The sequence below is a fragment of the Bombyx mori genome, chromosome 17, assembly GCF_030269925.1.
Source record: "Bombyx mori chromosome 17, ASM3026992v2".
Classification (NCBI taxonomy): Eukaryota; Metazoa; Arthropoda; class Insecta; order Lepidoptera; family Bombycidae; genus Bombyx; species Bombyx mori.
In genome coordinates, this window is record NC_085123.1 from 10,819,907 (window position 1) to 10,830,116 (window position 10,210).

The 10,210-nt window shown below is 32.8% G+C and overlaps 1 protein-coding gene across 1 annotated transcript in view; it reads right to left on the reverse strand.

The window, feature by feature from the left end:
• The window catches only part of LOC101743281 (uncharacterized), a 54,617-nt gene extending 44,712 nt beyond the window's left edge, over nt 1–9,905 (reverse strand). The window contains exon 1 of the mRNA XM_062673395.1: nt 9,560–9,905. The gene's annotated coding sequence lies outside the window, so the exon portion shown is untranslated. The remainder of the gene's footprint in view (nt 1–9,559) is intronic.
• Between the last annotated feature and the right edge of the window lie 305 nt (nt 9,906–10,210).

Here is a 10,210-nt window from a genome sequence, read left to right on the forward strand (position 1 = left end):
TACGATCGCCGTGAAGGTTTAAGGTGATTTGTCGATCGGCCTACTCACCGTTTAAGGCAATTAGTAGGAGCCAGACCTACTTTATAAAATACTAGTGGACCCGGCGAACTTTGTTCCGCCACACGGTTTGTTTCAAACACATCAACCGGTCAACTTCAAAATTCTACTATAATTAACCATAGAATATATTACGTTTAGCTGTCATTTGCGTTTTGTTATTCCATATCAGTTGCGTTTTGTTATACCACGTTTTATGTCACGTCCCATGGGAACGTGATAAAAAAGTATCCTATGTCCTTCTCCTGGTTCTTAGCTACCTCCTCACCAATTTTCAGCCAAATCAGTTCAGCCGTTCTTGAGTTATAAATAGTGTAACTAACACGACTTTCTTTTATATATATAGATTTTTTTGGTTCTATTCTCCGTCGACTTTTATAAATTTTATATCAATTATTTAGAAAAATCTTGTCCTCAAGTTGTCAAATATATTCCTAAAACAATATTATGTAAGAAACAATTATAATTAAGAAACGAGTAACCCCTTAGTCGTCCGTGAGCATGAAAACTGTAAAGCATTTGAAGTGTCGGAAATAAATGCAACGAAAGAAGAAGAAGAAGTAAAAAGAGATCAACAACTATAAATTGAAACATCAGCTAACCGACATACAGCTCTAATTCAAATTCAAATTCAAATTCAAATTCAAAATCATTTATTTCAACTTGGATGTCATCAAAAACACACTTGTTGAATGTCAAAATGTAAAAGAAAATGTTAACTCTACCACCGGTTCCAAAAAAAGCCACAGTCCTGAGAAGAACCGGCGAAACAAACTCAGTGGGCTTTTTTTTTTTGTATTTTCTCAACTATTTTCTTTTTTTTTAAACAAGAAAACATATTTACAGTATACAAAAAAACAAGTCAAAAAAATACAATTCAAATAAATAATAATAATAATGAAAAATGAAAAGGCCAGGAGCGAACGCCTCATTCCCACGTAGTGCCATCTAGTAAAAAATCCTTAACTTTATAATATGCCTTGTTGCACAAACGTTCCTTGACAGTTTTCTTAAATCTATGAACAGGTAGTAGTTGAACGTTTTGTGGGATCTTGTTGAAAAGTTGTACACCCAGCCCCCTGAAAGAGTTGCTTATTTTCTTAATTCGAGCCGCCGGCAACGCAATTCTAATCTCTAATTGCGAGACTCCGATAATGTGACTATTTACGATTAAAAAATGGTAAGTTGAATAATTTTTGCGGATCTGAACAGTAGACAGAAATATTTTTTGCAAGATCGATAAATCTTTCTAGTCCTATGAGTTTTTTATTGCATCCGTCACGAAGTTTAAAATACGTATCTATGGGCCTGCAGAAGAAATCTATTTAAGTTAATCAAAGGAAACTGTGCAAGCAGACTATTCTTAGTTTTGAACTAAGAATAGTTTGATTGCACATCTGTGAAGATGTCTTTTTGTTGTTGTTATAAATTACAATAGCACAATAATGATAGTAGAGATAATAGTAATCGGACATAAGTATGTTTTCTAGTGTACCTCATTTAGTACAATCATTTATTAAAATGTAATATTTTCATTAATCTTGTTCCTAATAAGAGTTTCATTTAAAAATTAAAAAAAAAAAAAAAAAATGAATCTCACGGTCTCAAATTCTTTCCGGCCGTTTAACATGCATACATTGTTTCATAAACACTCAACATATTTCGGTTAGATCTATGTGAAATTCACTAAGTATAATAGTACTTTTGATTTCACACGGAAAGTGTTACATTCACAGTGTCTTCGAGACACCGCGTTTGTGGTGCATCATGGCGTTGTGAAATTATGATCTATTTCGAAATATTTATCCGATTCGTGCGCCGCAATAGTGACATGAAGCAATGATATAACATGCACGCGTGCTTGCTTGTTGCAATACAGGCGGACGGCGCTGAGGTGAACCCGAACCAAAACAAATGGACGCGACACCGTTACAATACTTCGCGGAATAAATAAAGTAAAAAAAAAAAATGACAGCGCACAACGGTAATCTTTGTTAGTGGCGTAAGGTCGAAACCCTGTAGTCATGGTACGCCACCGCGTGTCCGCGAGTTGTAACACTCAGATAATTTATCCGTAATTAAAATCGAATCGCGATCGGTGCAATTTCATCTGATATTAGAGTCAATAGAATACGTGAGTTTAGATTTATTGAGATTCATTTGCTGTGACATAAATAATTTATATTTTTTTAAATATAATATTATTAAAAATGATCACGTGTTTTGAGCATTGATGTATTTGGTGAATCTTGGGATTATATCCAGCTTTGGGCGTTTGCTGGCCGCTGGTGAAATGCGAATACATGTACAATTGTACATATTACATTATTTTTGTCTTTTTGCATAGCGAAGAAGCAAGAGAATAAAATGTTTCAATACGTTTTTGAATCGGCTTGTGACATTGACTTTCGATCCTCAAACAATCATGTGATTTGCTTTGTTTATTTAATTAATTTTATTAAATAAACACACCTATAATTACGATTGACAAATAATTATAAATCAAATCAAATAGACCGCATGGAACAACTCCCAGTTAAAACATTATTGATGTTTATAAAGTAAATGTGTTTTCAAAAAGTTGTTTGCGTTCATTTGATATTATCTATTATCCTTATAATTATTTAGTGGACATTATTAAAATGGATAAACGTGCGAGGTGTTGATGTAATTATTTGTTATGTTCATTCTAAAGTATGTCAGTGATAGGACTTTCCCATGAATAGTTTCGATCGTACATGAATAATAGGTACCTACGTATTGTGTGGTTTGTTTATAGCTTATAGCTTACATTTATCGTGAACGAAGCATTCCACATACAAAATGGATTAGGTTGGCGCCAGTCCCAAAGGGTGTGTAACTTGATATGAAAAAAGTCAGAGTTACGCGGAAACTGTCATGATCCTATAAATATTCAGAAAAAAAAACGAGTTTATATTCCAGGGAATCTGAATTCACGATAACCATTAACTTCAACAACAGATCACAAGAAAAAATAAGCGGTAACGTAGCTATTGTACGTTCGTGAGGTGAAGATAGAAGGTTGCAATCGTGGGAGTGTGTGCGGGATCGACCTGCTCCGTGTCGCGGGAAAATATCGCTCAATGCGCGCCCGTTCACATCATTGCGTTTGTCGTAAAAAGCGAATAAATCGTTTTCCATTGCAATTGCCGTGTACATAAACAGAAGAAAGCTTACTATTATTATAGACGGAGGGTCAACCACTTGCAGCTTCACCGAGAGTTTAAATCAAGCCCAGTTTTTAAGCGTTAACATTACACAAGCGAAATAAAGTCTAGATTGGAGTACACGAAGCGCGTGGTTGACACTTAACCTAACTTAACGCAAATGCTTTGATACCGCATTAAGTTTACGAGGACTTTCTAAATGTTATTAGAGAAATAATAAACATGTGGTTTACGAGCGGTTTTACTCTAGTATTCCTTTGCAAATGAGAACTGTAGAAACGCTTAATAACTTAACAAATGCACGACGCATTAATAATGTTCAACTATGAGCACGAATTTGTCAACGCCAACATCAAAGTGGACTCGTTCGCTGCAATCACCATAACTGCCGTTGTATGTACAAAATATGGGCTGTTGTTCTGTTATAATTATGGTTTCTAAAATGATTTCTAATGGAACGTCGTCCTTGTGGAGAGATTTCACTAGACACATCGATGTTAGTTGCCGAAGATCGTGCTTGAGGTGGGTTTGTGTGTCGAGCGGCAGGTGCGTCGTCATCCAGTACAGGTTACGTCGCCCGCGGCTCTGCAATCTCGAACCAATGTCGATGCGATTATAGTCATCAGTCGACCTTGGTAGTTCTATTGAGATGTCACTTCAATGATAGCCGTGATGATTGTTTCATTAAACGTATTATTGTGATACAAAGAAAAGTATTATTATGGTTGAATAAAAATTATTGAAATGAAAATAAGTGAATTTGAATTTATATTGTGGAAGTCATAACTTTGTGCTGCATTGTTATATTGAATTTAAAGTGAATCTGATAGACTAATTAAAATGTTTTTAGTTAGCAATTAGTAATGTTTGAAGATGTTTTTCATTTCGATTGTAAGCTTGATGAGTTGTCACAAAAGTATATTATAATAATATGTATGTAGTATTCTAAAAAGCTGTCTCTTTCAGAATGACATTTTAGAAGCTCAAAGGATGAAAATTTGTAACACATATTTTCGAAAATGTTGAAAGGTTCGGTTTCTATATCGAAAGTATCTTCGGTACAAGTCTGAGTTCTCTAGGGACGCTAAAGCGTTATACATCATTTCACTACAGTGGAAACAAAGAGGCGATATTTTCTAGAATATAGTTTATGTATGTAGACAAAAGCCATTTCCAGTTCAATCTTCATAAGAAAGTTATAATATAAAGGCGTATACGTCCGCCATTTCATACGCTCGATTGAGGCCTACCTCACACTGTGTGTTGGTTGCACTTGATTTTGAAGAATCCGGATTCGTTTTATGTCTTCGGCCTTCATTAAAGTATTTCGATTTAGTTAAAAGTTTAAATAGTATGTCATTAAATCGAAAGTGTAATATAAAGTCATACTATTAGTTATATTTTATGAAATATATTTCGTTTTTAAGACATATTTATTAACTAACAAAGTCAGATGTTTCGTGTTTAATTTAAATAGATTAAATAGAATGTACACTGTAACATTAACTATAAAAAAAAACAAGAACACAAGCAGTCCGTTTTTCTTATTAGATAATTTATAATTTTTTCGTCTCGTGCTCTTTGCCAATTAGGGTGTTTTTGTACATTTTATTCTACTACGTTCAATATCTGTAATTTAATCTGCGGTCATAAGCCGGCGACACGGCCGTATAGTTTACATATCTATCTGCATTGTGTGTACTCTGTCCATACGGACCGTGCTGAATTCTTCACTGGACAATGCCACCCGGATTTAGCGAGAATTTTATGCACAGCTACTATGAAAATATCCAAATATGTTTTTAAAATTAATAACGCACATTTTTAAATGGTCGAGCGTTAAAATTTTTAATTAATGTAAGTATTAAACCGATTCCACTTCTAAAGGTCACTTCGATTCGTTGTTATAGATGTGACGTTGTAACAGCGTTGGGTTCCTTTTATTCTCTGACTTGTAATATGAGTAAACCTTATAGTATCTTTTTTAGTATCGATCATTAAAATAGTACGAACGAACGTTCGATTTGCATTAACTTATAGAAATGTCATTACCACAGCTGATTATACTGTGATAAATTACACAAAGAAAAGGTTTCGCGTAAAACTACGCTTTATTGTAAACAAAGGGGAATAATTTATATTGTAATTATTAACGGAGGCTAATTCTTGTGAATTGGCGGTAGTTCTTTTGACGTTCAACAAGTATGTACTTTTATTTATGTTGAATAAAACTTTTTTGATTTGATTTGATTTGATTTACAAAAATTTATGTTCAAATTATTATTAAAACGAAATAAATAAAATAAATATCTTAATAATACTTGAATCGATATCGATTTGTAGAAAATAATCGAGTTTCATTAATTTTAGATATTATTTTTTATTTGTAGACCGCTTTTAAATATCATGTGTATACCAAACAAAATATTACCATAGTATCGTTCAACACCTTCGTGTTACATAATTAAAAAAAAAAACGATGATATTAATTAATATTTATCACGTTCCGATTCTGATTATGAAGGTACATAAATTTACTTTCAAAGTTCTCGGAAAACGAACATTTATATCTCGCACATAAATAAGGCAGCTTAATGCAAATTTGTAACAAGAATCAGCTTAAGCGTGTATGTAAGTTGATGATTAAAGCCGTCACGTGAAATTTTCGGTGCTAAGCGTGAATTTCATTAGAAACTAGCTGACCCGGCAGACTTCGTAGTGCCTCAATCGATAAATAAAAGACCTAAACTTTTGTATAAAATAAACTTAAAACAAACAAAAGGAATCCGTCCGACGGGGGACAGATCAAAGGAAAAACAAAATGGTTATTTTTATTTAATTCCAGCATTATCATATCTATTTACCTTTTAAACCGTCTCTGGACTTCCACAAATAATTCAAGACCAAAATTAGCCAAATCGGTTCAGCCCTTCTCGAGTTTTAGCGAGACTAACGAACGGCAATTCATTTTTATATACATATATAGACAGAAGATAGGTGATTATTAAAAATTGTTTTAATGGCAGTTCAACAATCCAGAGTACGAGTTAATGAGAACAGTTGGGATTTTTCGGGCTGTATTCATTTGAAAGTATGTGTTTAAGAAGTCATTTTACATTTAGCATAAGTTTTTAGAACGTACTATGTAATGCAAATTAGATATTGCGATTGAAAGTATGAAGCGCACTAATACAACTTACGAAATACGTCTAGATCTTTTACTTTTACGAGTACAATGATTAATCTACTAGCTATAATATGTTATACTAGTAATATATTGACAATGACAGTTACTCATATAAACAATTATCACCGTGTCTGGATTTAACCAAATAGTAATAACACTATCCCAGTACCTTTGTTCTTTCTCAAGAACGATATTAATTAGAAAAATTATTTCCTTTGTCGATCGATATTAAGATAAATAAGTGGTGGATTTTGGTCTTCAACAACGAACAATAGAAGCCATATATAACAATTTCGCTGTCAAGTGAAACTGTAGCTTAAGAAATATTATGATCTATACTTTTAAGACACACTACAGCAAGATATATAAAGTGGGTTCCGTAACAAAGAGTTATAATTTAATAGTTTATCTATATATTAATACGTGAAGCAAAAACTTTGTATCCCTTTTTACGAAAATTGCGCGGACGGAGGAGTATGAAATTTTCCACACTTATAGAGAATATACAGAAGAAGTGCACAATGCTAATTTTTTTTTTAAATAATGCATAAATGATACATTAAATCAATAAAGAAAACATTACACACACTACATACTATGTATTTGACGCACACACGGATGCATACTATTTATTGTCAAACTTCACTGAAGTATTTTGTTCTTGACGTCTGTTGTCAAATTGAGAATAGACTAAATATTGTTTGTCTTTGTTAATATTTTGTATAGTGTAGTCATGGAAGACGAAATTTGTGATTATAGAAGTATAAAATACAATCATAATAGTGTACAAACTTAAAATTCCAATTAATTATAGTCGAATTTCGACTACTGCGAGACCTCTAGTAATAATAAAGGTATCGAATAGATCGATTAGTATTGTAGAAAATGTAGCCACTTCTTTTATTGAAATAAAACTAAATCTTAAAATTGAAATCATTTCTTGTACATTATGTTATTAAAATTAATAGATGGAATATTACTGTCCAATTAATTGCACGTAAGTAAGTTCTAAGGGCCAGGGTTTAATGAGTTAGACTACAAGATATGTGAAGATAACGTAGGCGAATAAATATTTACCTTAATTGTGATTCAACACGGTCTTGTTTACAACACAAATATTATGTATTAAGTCCGTTATTTGAATTAGTTTAAATGTATTTATCGTTTATGAATTTGAATCCGAGAGTTTTCGATATCAAAGCGACTAGTTGTATTTAAGTCGCAATATTGATGTTAACAATTTTTTTTCGCACATTAAGCGAGAAATATAATGTAAATACTTTGTTTTGCTAAAAAAAACCCAAATACGATAAAATTGATATAGATTTTTGTGCGTGTTTTCGTGGCAATCTGTTCGCAAATGTGATTAGAGCGACATGTGATCATTATACTTGATTTGTACAACGTGTTTTATTTAATGTATTGTTTGATGAGTTATTATTGATAATGATTAATTGAAAATAGGTTACTTACTAACATGAGAATTTAATAGTTTTGGTCATCCAGGATTTTTTAACGAACGATTTTGAATTTGAATTTGAATAATGAAGGTTATTTGGTTGTAACATCACAGGGGAAGGAGTGTAGTGAGGAAATTGAATAAACCTATAACCGTTTCCTAACTTTTCTCTAATCTCTATATATAAAAATGAATTGCTGTTCGTTAGTCTCGCTAAAACTCGAGAACGGCCGGACCGATTTGGCTAATTTTGGTCTTGAATTATTCGTGGAAGTCCAGAAAAGGTTTAAAAGGTGAGAAAATATAAAAAAAGCTCGGAATTATATAAAAACAAACAATTTTGTTTTTCCTTTGATGTGTCCCCTTGATGTGTCTTTTATTTATAGATTGAGGCACTACGAAGTCTGCCGGGTCAGCTAGTTTTTAATAGAAAATAATCGGCTACCCTTTGTTGATCCGTCAGGATCTAGGAATTGTTTAGAGATCTGTAGACTTTATGTTGGTCAATACATACGTGTCTGTTCACATTGAACATACATATGTCGCGGCCTCTGTTAAAATCTACAATTGCGATCGACTCGAGTCTAACCGACTCATAGCAGACTAATTATGTTTTGACCATGCGAATGTTCACATCGGAGAATGTTACATTACATTAAAATATCACAGGACAATCGATAGATTATGAACATCAAGTATTTCTTGGTTTTAAAGTTGCTGAATTGTTTGATATGACTTTTAATGTTAAGTCCATGCAAATTTTATTTTACCTTACATATTTGTAATTTCATATTTGTGATTAAGTTTTCATAGATTATAGGATAGGATATGTTATTCTAATTTTGAAAATTCATTTATTTAGTCAAAGTACTGCTTACAGTAAAAGTATGTATTAACAGTTCATGCGTTGGTATCACATACGAAGATACTTACTGACACAAATTTATATTTTAAAGTTACTTAGGATAATTTTAAGTATATGGCGTGAAGCTTGTGTAGGTTTTAATCGTGTGTACTCTACTTTACGACGCCTATAAAAGACTTCAACGCAAGCCGTGAAAAGACACCTTATACTATGGCATTAAATCCAAACAAAATAGTTTACTGTTAATTGATTCTGTTATGGGAACTTAAGTAATTTATACTTTAAAGTAAAAAAAATATGTTTATTTCTTATTAGAGCATGAAAGTTCCGTAGTCAATTGTTGGACATTAAAGATTTTCTGATCAAATTTTATTAGAATCATTGGTAGAATAAATAGGTCACGTAATTAAATAAATTTATAAGTTTTTTTGGTTCATTAAAACATTAATTGTATTTTGTTAATAGTATGTATTTACTATGTACTTTATAATTAATGTTAATTAGTGAAATTAATGAATCACAAATGCTTGAATCGGATTTTTGTACAATGGTTAATATTTAGTGAAAACGACTCTAGAAAATTAATTAGTGTCGACTAATTTACAAATGAAGGTAAATAACAATGGGCGATAACCGAGCCTCTGTGACCTAATACGATGTGACATAGAAACTGTACCGATTGCACCGAACAACGCGACCTTCGCCATACAAAATGCGATTCGCGATCTCCTCTCATCGCATAAATCAGCTGGACGAAAATCCCATACATATAAAAATAAAATTAAAATTCAACTCGTACTCACCGTAAACAGACGGCCGTATTGAAAATAAACCAATCACCTCCAATGTGCGGGTCACAAAAACAAAAAAAAAACTAAACAAACACAATAAAACCAAAACTGTACAGTGCGAAACCGAACGTTTATCGGTTAACGTACACGGGTTGCGAATTAAAAAACACCACGTTTAATTCACGTTTTATTATTATGAATAATGTGACGAACGTGTAAAGTTTAGCATCGGGGAGAGAGCGCGGGTCACGTTCGAAACGTCTGACGGTTTCGAGGCGAATGCTCGGAGTCTCGGGTTAAGAACGAGCTGCGCTCCGACGCGGCGACGCGCTGTTTCCGTACGCCGCGCGACGGACGCATCGCAAAAGAAAATTGACTGCATTCGTACTTAATATACATATAATCGAAGATCTCTCGCATCCGGTGCCCACAAATCCTGGTCCACCATCAGCATAGCTACAGGCGGCTGTCGCATTAACATTTTGCGTGTTTGCCTCTTCATGTATTTGACATAAATAGAATGAATAAATGTAACTTACAAACATAACAAATCGCTGATACTTAGTCTGGCCACAAATACTGTTACAATTAAAAATAAACAAAATATTACATACATTTGAATTTGGAATCTGTCATTTTTATATGATTGCTCATTGAGTTTTC